The following is a 12,410-nucleotide window of genomic DNA, read 5'->3' as shown; positions in this document are numbered from 1 at the left end:
ACGTGGAGAAAAGGTACAAAAATAAAAATTGTCTCAGTCGTGAAGGATTTCTCCTCCACCGAAAGAGAACAAGAAATAGAAGTGCAGCATCTGAAGAACAGATGGTATTTATTTGCTCCCCCACCGAGCAAATTAGGCACAAGGCCGATTTTTAATGTGAGGAGTGAAGGGAGGGGGAAGGGGAAAAGGGGACCAGCTCCCGAGAGGTGGGAAATGGGAGCTGGTTAACGGTCAGACATGTGGGGTTGCCCCCACATCTGGTCTTTGCTAGTCATAGCTAGTCATAGCTAGTCATAGCTTGCAGTATCTGCCGGAACAGATACTACACTTTGATCTTGACCCGAAGATCAAGTGGAGCTCTTGTATGCATCTGAAGAACAGATACTACACTTTGATCTTGTCCCGAATTTTTTTTATGAGAACTTAATTTCATAACGGATACCTACTAATTTGGAAACTTACAATATAAATTTTTTTTTCAATATTTTCATTTTTTAATGTCTTGATTAAACTAAACAACCACCAGCATAAGCAACCAACATCTTGTTAATTTTTCCTAAGCATGGTCCAACATAGTAGCCCCTTTACGACTAAGTAGCGCTCTGCCTTGTTAGGGAGGAGCGTGAGAGAAAAACCAAAAAATTCTGCCCAGCTTTCGCGACGGGAGAAAGTTAGATACCCAGACGTTTTTAAACAAGGGACAAAATTATCCTAATCACCGGTTTTTGAAATATCCTTTGTTTTGTTTTGTTTGTTTTTTATTTGTTTTTTTTTTTCGCCGTCAAATTCCAGAAAACGTTTTTCTTGAAGGAAAATTTCGTATTTTTACGATATTTTCGCGTGATTTCATTTTTTTTTTTTTGCTGACATTTTTTTAAATTTTCAAATTTAAATGAATTTGAAATCGAAAAAATTTTTTTTAAAAGAAGCGGAGAATTGGAAAATATCAGGTAATAATTTTATTTAATTATTGTGATTATTTCGTGGCCATTCCCCAATTTTTCGGCCTTGTGCCATTTTTGGGAGGCTTTCATTATGATTGGTACTTCTTTGTTTACAAAGCCATTCGGCGGAAGTGACGTCAGACAAATATGAAGGTACGGATGACCAACAGTATGTATTTTTTTTTAAGCAAATATAAAAATAGAAGTTTTATTAAATCTTTATTTGAATTTTTATAACACAATTATAACCTTTATAAGAAAATATGTGATACTGCTAGTTTATCGCTGAAAATGGAGACACCACTTTTTTCGGGCACCTGTCGTCAGAATCAGAGGGAGAAATCAGTATTTTGAACTATGACCGAAGCAAGCAGCGAAAAGGAAAAGCATGATATAAACAACAAAAATATTAAACTATATAATGATTACTCCCGAAAAGAACTAATTACTACATACCCTAGCGTAGTATAAACATTCCCAACCTTCTCGTATTAAGAACAGCTTTCCAAGTTGGGGGTGCTTATTCCGAAAGCCGTTCTTAACATGGGGAGGTTGGGGGTGTTTATACTAAGCTAGGGCATTCTTTCCGGAAGTAATCGTTATTTAGTTTAATTTTTTTTTTTTTTGCTGTTATTTATTTAATGCTTCCGTCATAGTTTAAAATACTGATTTCTTCCTCTAATTTTGACGACAGGTGCCCGAAAAAAGGGCGTCTCCATTTTCGGCGATAAACTGTACTAATACCACATATGCACTGTTATTTCAAAAATCACGTAAATCGATCAAGTATTTCTATTTAAAACTGAGAAAATCAAAATTTACGATTTTTAGCGATTTTATAACTAAACTGCATTGATGATTGAACATAAGGCTGATTTTTTGGTAAATTTTTAGTTTACCGACCCCTCGACATTCACCTCTAAATTGTCGACTTTTATAAGTTTCCGGATACGCTGAGAACGAATATCGCATTTATTTTTTGCGCAAACACGCAGTTATCCATATTTGAAGACATTCAGTATCCAACGTAATCTTTGTCATTTTTAATGGCGGCCATCTTGTTTTTCAATAACGAAAAAAACGCTAAAAGAAGCTAAATATGCCACATGTAACTGGAATCCCCCCCTCCTCCTCACCACCGGCGTTGGCGCAAAAGAAAGTAAGATTTATTGTACCTATTTACAATGCCTCCCCACGGGACAGAGTTAGACACCAGGGTCGTTTTTTAACGTGGAGAAAAGGTACAAAAATAAAAATTGTCTCAGTCGTGAAGGATTTCTCCTCCACCGAAAGAGAACAAGAAATGGAAGTGCAGCATCTGAAGAACAGATGGTATTTATTTGCTCCCCCACCAAGCAAATTAGGCACAAGGCCGATTTTTAATGTGAGGAGTGAAGGGAGGGGGAAGGGAAAAAGGGCACCAGCTCCCGAGAGGTGGTAAATGGGAGCTGGTTAAAGGTCAGGCATGTGGGGTTGCCCCCACATCTGGTCTTTGCTAGTCATAGCTAGTCATAGCTTGCAGTATCTGCCGGAACAGATACTACACTTTGATCTTTACCAAAAAGGCCAAGAAGTGGTAAATTCCAAGAAATCTTGACCAAAGGAAAGAACGTAAATTAAAAGCAGTATTTAGAGTAATATTTATTAAAATAAATTAAAAGGTAAATATTACCTTTTGCTAAAACAGAACACTGACCACTAATTTGTTGGGTTTTTTTAAGGATATTCGATGTTGCCGGCCACAAATCTGATAATCAAATCCGTCGCAAAATTACGATTTGCATGGTATTAACCCCTTTTACCCCTTTTAATTGATCTTAAAAAAAAAAGAAAAAAAGTGCTAATGCACTTACTTTTTTATTTTTCATTATTTTTTTTTATTACATTTTCACCCAGGCACATTGCCACTTTGGTGCAGGGGGCTACTATCAGGGGCAGCAACTACTGGGGCACTATGTTGGGATTTGGGCAGCAAGATGTTGGTTCACGTTACACTTGAACTTCTGCATGTCAGTGCAGTTAGAGAAGCAGGGACCTGGAATGGAATTCAAGAGTCTATCGGTTCTGGAGAAGAAACTACTGGAGTAGAAAGATCTTTTACATCTAGGGATCTCTACTGTGTGGGGGTGGGATTTAGCTGCCTGTCGGGTTTGTCGAGGGTGTCTACGTCGTGGGGGCACAAGTGTCTGCAGTTTGTCAGAGCATTCACCATTAAAATACTTGTAGAACAGGCAGAGGGATGCAACGTTTCGTCGATGGGACAGAGGCTGAAGCGTAGATGCCAGTTCAGGGCCTATCAGATTGGCAACTCTCTTTTGAACCTTCTCTGCCACCAATAGCAATGGCCAGTGACTCCCTGTCTGAGAGTACATCTTTCAAACTGCTTGACCTAACGTTCACAGGAAACATGAGTTAGAACAATTATATTGAAAACATTGCCAGGGCCGCTGCGAAAAAGGTAGGCTCTCTCTACCGTGCTAGAAAACTACTGACACCCGAAAGTATCCTGTACCTCTATAAGGCCACCATTCGCCCATGTATGGAGTATTGTTGTCAAATTTGGGCTGGTGCATCTGCTGCTAGTCTCTTGCTCCTAGACTTACTGATCCGCACTATTTTTTAAATCGTATTTCCACGTTTAATTAAAGTTTTATATGTTTTTCTTTTATTCAATTGTAAGGTACATAATAGGTACAAAATACCCTCCCATCCTCATGTTAAGAATGGCTTTTTAAATAAAAACGTTATTATTTCAGCACGGATTAATAAGTGCATGACTGCATGAGTACCAAAAAAAATAAGGTTTTCACAAACTGTTTACAAAAGCATATTTTATGTTTTTCGTTCTTTTTTTGGGGAGGGGGGGTAGTCAAATATAGAACTTGTGTATTTTAACAGGTGCTTTATAAACCGCTCGTGAAAACTTACTGACAGCAATATTTTTTACTCTTTAATGAGGTGAAAACTTTTTATTTTATGAAAAATATTTCTTGTCATTTAAAATGTCTGCCATGTATTCATGCGCCTTGTGAAATGTCAAGTGACTACGTGCATGCATTTTAGTAAAAAATTGAAAAAATGAATATAATTAAGAAAATGAAAAAATTAATGTAATTAAGAAAGTGAAAAAAAAATTGTCCATTTTTATATCGGGAAGCGAAAAAATATCCGGAAGGGTGGGGTGGGCGGTCATTTCGGCATTGAAGCTGAAAAATGCTTTGAGGGCCATGTTTTGGCTCTTTTGGTTGTTTTTGGCGTTTTTTCCTAAATATGAAACAAGATGGCCGCCAGCAAAAACCATAGTGATAACGTTGGATACTGAATATCTTCAAACATGGATAACTGCACGTTTGCGCAAAAAATAAATGCGATATTCATTCTCATCGTACCCGAAAACCTCCACAAGTCGACAAATTAGAGATGAATGCCAAGGGGTCGGTAAACTAAAAAATACCGATTTTTTTTTTTTTTTACCGCTACACTTAAATTTGAGTTGTCTCCCCTTTATTTCATCGGATTTAATCGTGGCCCATGAAAACACCTTTTTTTTTTTTTTTTACACAGTGGTCACCACTTACCAAGGCCCGGAAGCCACTCAGGGATAAGGGTTATTGCAAGTACATTACGTTAGTGTGGAGATTTGATGAGGTGTTTACTTATTTGTTAACGTTGGACTTGAACACATCCAAGTTGTAGTCAGGTGGGAAGCAGGCAGATGGAACAAAGTTCCACAGGCGTGCAGTTCTAAGAAAGAAGCTTTGTTCATGGAATCCACGTTTTGATTTAGGCACAGATAAAGAGTGGGGAAATTTTTCACAGTGGATTCAGCTAGACGGGTGTTTTTCATGAAAGATTGGTGAGGGGGGACCAGAGACTGAGGTTCAAACGAACACCTGCCATGGAAATAACGATAAAACAAGGATAGGCTTGCAACGTCTATTCTGTGGGAGAGAGGTTGCAGGGTAGAGGAAAGGACATCCCCCACTAAGCCACGAAGTCTATTTTGTACTCTGTCAAGGCAGGATAGGCTGTTTTTAGCAGCTCCTGCCCAGATATGGCAACAGTATTCCATCCTTGAGCGTACTTGGCTTTTATATAGATAGAGAATTGCATCAGTAGTGAGATATCTTCTGGAGCGGTAGAAGGATCCCACCATCTTTCCAGCGACCTTTGCAACAGACTTGTTGTACGTGTTCCATTTCAGATCAGGAGTGAAGGTCAAACCCAGAAGCTTGTCAAAACATGGGGCCTCTCTCAGACGAGAGCCATCCATCCCAATTGATGCCAGATGGGGATCAGAGCGTTGATGATGTAAGGATAGGAGTTTGGTTTTAGACGCATTAAAGGTAACCAGCCACTGAACTACGCGCTCGAGATCAGAGGAGAGAGTATTAGAGAGAACTTCGTCATTTACAGCCTTTGATGTGTTGCCGTAGATGGTCGTGTCATCAGCATAGATGTCAACAAATGATTTAAGTATGTGCTTAGGGAGGTAATTGATGTAGATCAGGAAGAGAGTAGGGCCCAGGATTGACCCCTGAGGGACTCCAGCATTAATACTGCAGGCCTCTGATTTTTGTCCATCGACCACTACTCTTATGAGCCTATAAAAGAGAAATGATTTAATGATTGAGAAAACATTTCCAGTCGTAAAATTGATTTTCCTTGCTTATTAAGATACAGTGGACAGATCGATTCTTGTAAGAATATAATTGGCATTTTGGTGCTAGTGCACTTACTGATCCACGCTATTTTTTAAATAGTATTTTCAAGTTTAATGAAAGTTTTATGATATGTTTTTTTTTATTCAATTGTAAGGTTAAAGGGTTAACATTTACAGATATGGTCCCGACGTCCCGCCTCGTTCTGAGTTCGGGGAGAAGTCGTCTGCCGTAAGCGGTGCCGAGGCAGAAAATTACCCTAACCCAAAGACCCCTTCAGCATGGATTTGACAATTTTGGAGTTCCTACAATGAGGCGCAAATTTTCTTACGAGAAAAGAAGGGCCTATGTACGTCATTTGTCAAAGACAAATGACAGAAGTAAAAAGGGACAGAAATTATTGTTGGAGGTGCCCTGGGGGCTCCTTCACATAAAGAAAGGCAAATTTCGAGAAAGCAAGACAGTTTTTTTTTTTTTAGGAGTTCAGCTGCCACTTGAATTATCAAAAATTCTAATTATTTGAACTGTTTATTTTGTAAAATTCTAATTATTTGAACTCTTCATTTTGTAAAATTCTAATTATTTGAACTGTTTAAAATAAAAAAAAAATTATAATTATTGGAACGGTTTTTATTTTTCTTAAGTTAACAACTCGGCACTTTAATGAAGGTGTAATTTTCTACCTCGACACCGCTTACGTCAGACGGCTTCTCCCCGAACTCAGAACGAGGCGGGACATTGGGACCATATCCGTAAATGTTAACCAGTTAAAGTATAGAATAGTTACAAAACACCCTCCCTTCCTCATGTTAAGAATGGCTTTTTAAATAATAACGTTATTATTTCAGCACGGATCAATAAGTGCATTAGTACTGGTATTTTTACGACCTAAACCAGCTTAGGGTACTTGTACAGTTTAGTCAAGACATTAAAAAAATGAAAATATCGAAAAAAGGTTATATTGCATTTATCCGTTATGGAACGAAGTTCTTCGAAAAAAATTTCACTTAATTTCATCAAGTAGTTTTGTTTTTTTTTTACAGCGAAAAAATAATTTTGTTATGATACCGAGCAAAAGGTTCGATTTTTAGGAAGAAAAGCTAGAATTAAAGATGGGGAGGGAGTGTCGGCGTTTTACATGGAGTTATCTCCCCGTGGCCGCGTGTTCAGCAAATTTCACAATGGCTGACTTCAACACAACACTCTCATAAAAACGTGTTTTTCCGTTGTAAAAAAAACAAAAAAACTACTCGATCAAATTAAATGAATTTTTTTTTTTTTTCGAGATCTTCAGTCCAAAACAGATACGTGCAATACAACTTTTTTTTTTTTCGATATTTTCATTTTTTAATGTCTTCACTAAACTGTAAAAGTACCCAGCTTAGTATAAACACCCCCAACCTCCACATGTTAAGAACGGCGGCGAACCTGAACGACCCCCCACCCGTAAAATTAATTCCTCTTCACATTTTCTTATTTTTTCTGCGTATTATCGTCGATAACAGACCTAACTTTCATATTAGCAGGAAAAAAAGGTTAATGTGCACTGGCCCAGTGCACTGGGTTATCCAACCTGCAAAGGGTGTTTATTCCGAAAGCCCTTCTTAACATTGGGAGATTGGAGGTGTTTATTCTGAAACGCATTTTCTTATTTTCAACCTCCCCATGTTAAGAACGACTTTCGGAATAAACACCCGGTCAAAGTGCACTAGTTCTCCGACATGTTTATTCCGAAAAGCCGTTCTTAACATGGGGAAGTTGAAAGTAAGAAAATGCGTTTCGAAATAAACCCCCACCCCCCACAGCTTTCGGAATAAACAGGTTGGGCTACCACAACCAGTGCACACTCACTGCACAGTGACCCAAAAAAAAAAATTTGGTAAAATTTTACATTAAGACCTGCCTCACGTTCGTATATAAAAAAATTTTTTTTTTTGTAGATTTCGGTGTGCTAAAAACGAATCTGCAAAAAAATAGTTTTCATGGTAGGAAGAAATTACTTTTTCGAAAAATGGGTGATCACTTTTCCATATAAATTTAATTCAAAATGAACACCCACTTTCTGGCCACCTGAGAGAGGGGGCATTTTTTGAGTGTTTATTAGCTAAAAGGTTTTTTTCGATTTCTTTTTCTGCTTTCATCTTTCAATAAAGACACGAGGAAATTAAGAAATAAAAAAAAATTGGTAGTATTTTACTTTTAGGCTCATCTCACATTCGTTTAGGAAAAAAAAATCTTTTTTTCTTTTTTTAGCTTTCGGTGTGCTAAAATTCGGTGTGCTAAATTTCGGTGTGTAAATTTGCTACGGAAACGGTTACCATATTCTTATAAAGAATATGGTAACCGTTTCCGTCGCAAATTTACTGTTTGTATCGTATTAACCCCTTAACTCTTGGACTATTTTCCATTTCACAGCCTAGCCTTCGTTTACGCTACGTGCGAGCATAAACGAAGGCTGTTAAATGTGCACTCGCGTACCAAACTGCCTTGTCAAAGTGTAGTATTGGCGAAAAATTTTAAATTCGACGAAAAACAAGTAGTTTTCCAAATATGAAGCCATGTAATTCTATATGTTATCACGGGTGGCCATATTGTACGCGCAAGCGTGTGCGTCGACCATGTGCATGCTTGCGCGTACAATATGGCCACCCATGATAACATATAGAATTACATGGTTTAATATTTGGAAAACTACTTGTTTTTCGTCGAATTTTAATTTTTGCGCCAATACTACACTGTGACAAGGCAGTTTGGTACGCGAGTGCATATTTAACAGCCTTCGTTTATGCTTGCGCGTAGCATAAACGAAGGCTAGGCTGTGAAATGGAAAATAGTTGAAAGTAAGAAAATGCGTTTCGAAATAAACCCCCACCCCCCACAGCTTTCGGAATAAACAGGTTGGGCTACCACAACCAGTGCACACTCACTGCACAGTGACCCCCCAAAAAAAATTTGGTAAAATTTTACATTAAGACCTGCCTCACGTTCGTATATAAAAAAATTTTTTTTTTTGTAGATTTCGGTGTGCTAAAAACGAATCTGCAAAAAAATAGTTTTCATGGTAGGAAGAAATTACTTTTTCGAAAAATGGGTGATCACTTTTCCATATAAATTTAATTCAAAATGAACACCCACTTTCTGGCCACCTGAGAGAGGGGGCATTTTTTGAGTGTTTATTAGCTAAAAGGTTTTTTTCGATTTCTTTTTCTGCTTTCATCTTTCAATAAAGACACGAGGAAATTAAGAAATAAAAAAAAATTGGTAGTATTTTACTTTTAGGCTCATCTCACATTCGTTTAGGAAAAAAAAATCTTTTTTTCTTTTTTTAGCTTTCGGTGTGCTAAAATTCGGTGTGCTAAATTTCGGTGTGTAAATTTGCTACGGAAACGGTTACCATATTCTTATAAAGAATATGGTAACCGTTTCCGTCGCAAATTTACTGTTTGTATCGTATTAACCCCTTAACTCTTGGACTATTTTCCATTTCACAGCCTAGCCTTCGTTTACGCTACGTGCAAGCATAAACGAAGGCTGTTAAATGTGCACTCGTGTACCAAACTGCCTTGTCAAAGTGTAGTATTGGCGAAAAATTTTAAATTCGACGAAAAACAAGTAGTTTTCCAAATATGAAGCTATGTAATTCTATATGTTATCACGGGTGGCCATATTGTACGCGCAAGCATGTGCGTCGACCATGTGCATGCTTGCGCGTACAATATGGCCACCCATGATAACATATAGAATTACATGGTTTAATATTTGGAAAACTACTTGTTTTTCGTCGAATTTTAATTTTTGCGCCAATACTACACTGTGACAAGGCAGTTTGGTACGCGAGTGCATATTTAACAGCCTTCGTTTATGCTTGCGCGTAGCATAAACGAAGGCTAGGCTGTGAAATGGAAAATAGTCCCTGAGTTCAGAGGTTAATTAATACCATGCAAAAGAAATCAAGCAAAAAACTTTTTAGTGAATAAACACACAAAAAATGCCCCCTCTCTCAGGTGGCCAGAAAGTGGATGCTCATTTTAAATTAAATTTATTTGGAAAAGTGATCACCCATTTTTCGAAAAAGTAATTTCTGTATATCATGAAAACTATTTTTTTTGCGACGGAAACGGTTTGCAGTTTCGTTTTTAGCACACCGAAATCTACAAAAATGAAAAAACAGAATGTTATATACGACGTGATACCAAAATATTTTTTTAAGTTTATTTAATGATTTTTAACGTCAGGAAAGGATCACTTTTCAGTTATATCGTTCTATTAAATTGATCATGCACTTTGCAGTCAACAAGCAGCACAACTTTCCTATTTAACGTGTCATGTGTCCGCTGGGGGGGGGGGGGTAAAAGAAAAAAATTTTTAAGTGATTCCCCACGACATTAAATAAACTTTAAAAAAAAAAAAAAAAAATCCTGCTAATATGAAAGGTAAGTCTATCAACGATAATACATAGAAAAAAAAAAAAAAAATTAATTTACGTCTCAAAAAAAAAAAAAGAGAAAAAATAGGCGCTTCTGCACTATCAGAACGAAATTTCGGAAACTTAATTTCACATGTAAAAAATGACGTGTGCGTATTCCTCATATTTTAAAGATGGTTATATCCAAAAATTACGAAATCGATGCGGTAGAAAATTATTTAATAAAGAAAATAGAAAATAGAATTCGATGAACACGATCGTAAGACACAGGAGATTTCAAAAAGGAGGTAATTTTCCATTTTGATTTAAACAAGATGGCCGCAATTTTTCAACTGCTAATACGATTAAAGTTTTTTTTTTTTTAATAATTCAGTAATATTCAGGTAATTTCAACTGTATAATTTGGAAGCCACCATTGTAACTTATTAGAATTGATAAAAATAAATGAATTGTTTTTTTTTCTGAAAATTTCATTTATCGACTACAAAACTTCATTTATTGACTACAAAATTTCGTTTATCGACTACAAAATTTCGTTTATTGACTACAAAATTTCATTTATCAACTACTAAATTTCATTTATCGACTACAAAATTTCATTTATCGACTACAAAATTTCATTTATCAACTACTAAATTTCATTTATCAACTACTAAACTTCATTTATCGACTACAAAATTTCATTTATTGACTACAAAATTTCATTTATTGACTACAAAATTTCATTTATCAACTACTAAATTTCATTTATCGACTACAAAATTTCATTTATTGACTACAAAATTTCATTTATCGACTACAAAATTTCATTTATTGACTACAAAATTTCGTTTATTGACTACAAAATTTCATTTATCGACTACAAAATTTCATTTATTGACTACAAAATTTCGTTTATTGACTACAAAATTTCATTTATCGACTACAAAATTTCATTTATTGACTACAAAATTTCGTTTATTGACTACAAAATTTCATTTATTGACTACAAAAGTTCATTTATCGACTACAAAATTTCATTTATTGACTACAAAATTTCGTTTATCAACTACAAAATTTCATTTATCGACTACAAAATTTCATTTATTGACTACAAAATTTCATTTATTGACTACAAAATTTCATTTATCAACTACAAAATTTCATTTATCAACTACTAAACTTCATTTATCGACTACAAAATTTCATTTATTGACTACAAAATTTCATTTATTGACTACAAAATTTCATTTATTGACTACAAAATTTCGTTTATCGACTACAAAATTTCATTTATCGACTACAAAATTTCATTTATTGACTACAAAATTTCATTTATCGACTACAAAATTTCGTTTATCAACTACAAAATTTCATTTATCGACTACAAAATTTCATTTATTGACTACAAAATTTCGTTTATCGACTACAAAATTTCATTTATCAACTACAAAATTTCATTTATTGACTACAAAATTTCATTTATCGACTACAAAATTTCGTTTATCAACTGCAAAATTTCATTTATCGACTACAAAATTTCATTTATCGACTACAAAATTTCATTTATCGACTACAAAATTTCATTTATTGACTACAAAATTTCATTTATTGACTACAAAATTTCATTTATTGACTACAAAATTTCATTTATTGACTAAAAAATTTCATTTATCAACTACTAAATTTCATTTATCAACTACTAAACTTCATTTATCGACTACAAAATTTCATTTATTGACTACAAAATTTCATTTATCGACTACAAAATTTCATTTATTGACGACAAAATTTCATTTATCAACTACAAAATTTCATTTATCGACTACAAAATTTCATTTATCGACTACAAAATTTCATTTATCAACTACTAAATTTCATTTATCGACTACAAAATTTCATTTATCAACTACAAAATTTCATTTATCAACTACTAAATTTCATTTATTGACTACTAAATTTCATTTATTGACTACAAAATTTCATTTATTGACTACAAAATTTCATTTATTGACTACAAAATTTCATTTATCGACTACAAAATTTCATTTATTGACTACAAAATTTCGTTTATCAACTACAAAATTTCATTTATCGACTACAAAATTTCATTTATTGACTACAAAATTTCATTTATTGACTACAAAATTTCATTTATCAACTACTAAATTTCATTTATCAACTACTAAACTTCATTTATCGACTACAAAATTTCATTTATTGACTACAAAATTTCATTTATTGACTACAAAATTTCATTTATCAACTACTAAATTTCATTTATTGACTACAAAATTTCATTTATTGACTACAAAATTTCGTTTATCAACTACAAAATTTCATTTATTGACTACAAAATTTCGTTTATCAACTACAAAATTTCATTTATTGACTACAAAA

The 12,410-nt window shown here is 34.6% G+C and overlaps 1 long non-coding RNA gene across 1 annotated transcript in view; it reads left to right on the top strand.

Moving 5' to 3' along the window:
- Positions 1-761: 761 nt before the first annotated feature.
- The window catches only part of LOC145270741 (uncharacterized), a 51,717-nt gene continuing 40,068 nt past the window's right edge, over positions 762-12,410 (top strand). The window contains exon 1 of the long non-coding RNA XR_013865541.1: positions 762-950. This is a non-coding gene — a long non-coding RNA (uncharacterized LOC145270741). The remainder of the gene's footprint in view (positions 951-12,410) is intronic.

The sequence above is a fragment of the Euprymna scolopes genome, chromosome 46, assembly GCF_053919585.1.
Source record: "Euprymna scolopes isolate OS-2025 chromosome 46, ASM5391958v1, whole genome shotgun sequence".
Classification (NCBI taxonomy): domain Eukaryota; kingdom Metazoa; phylum Mollusca; class Cephalopoda; order Sepiida; family Sepiolidae; genus Euprymna; species Euprymna scolopes.
This window is presented reverse-complemented; position numbering and strand designations above follow the sequence as displayed.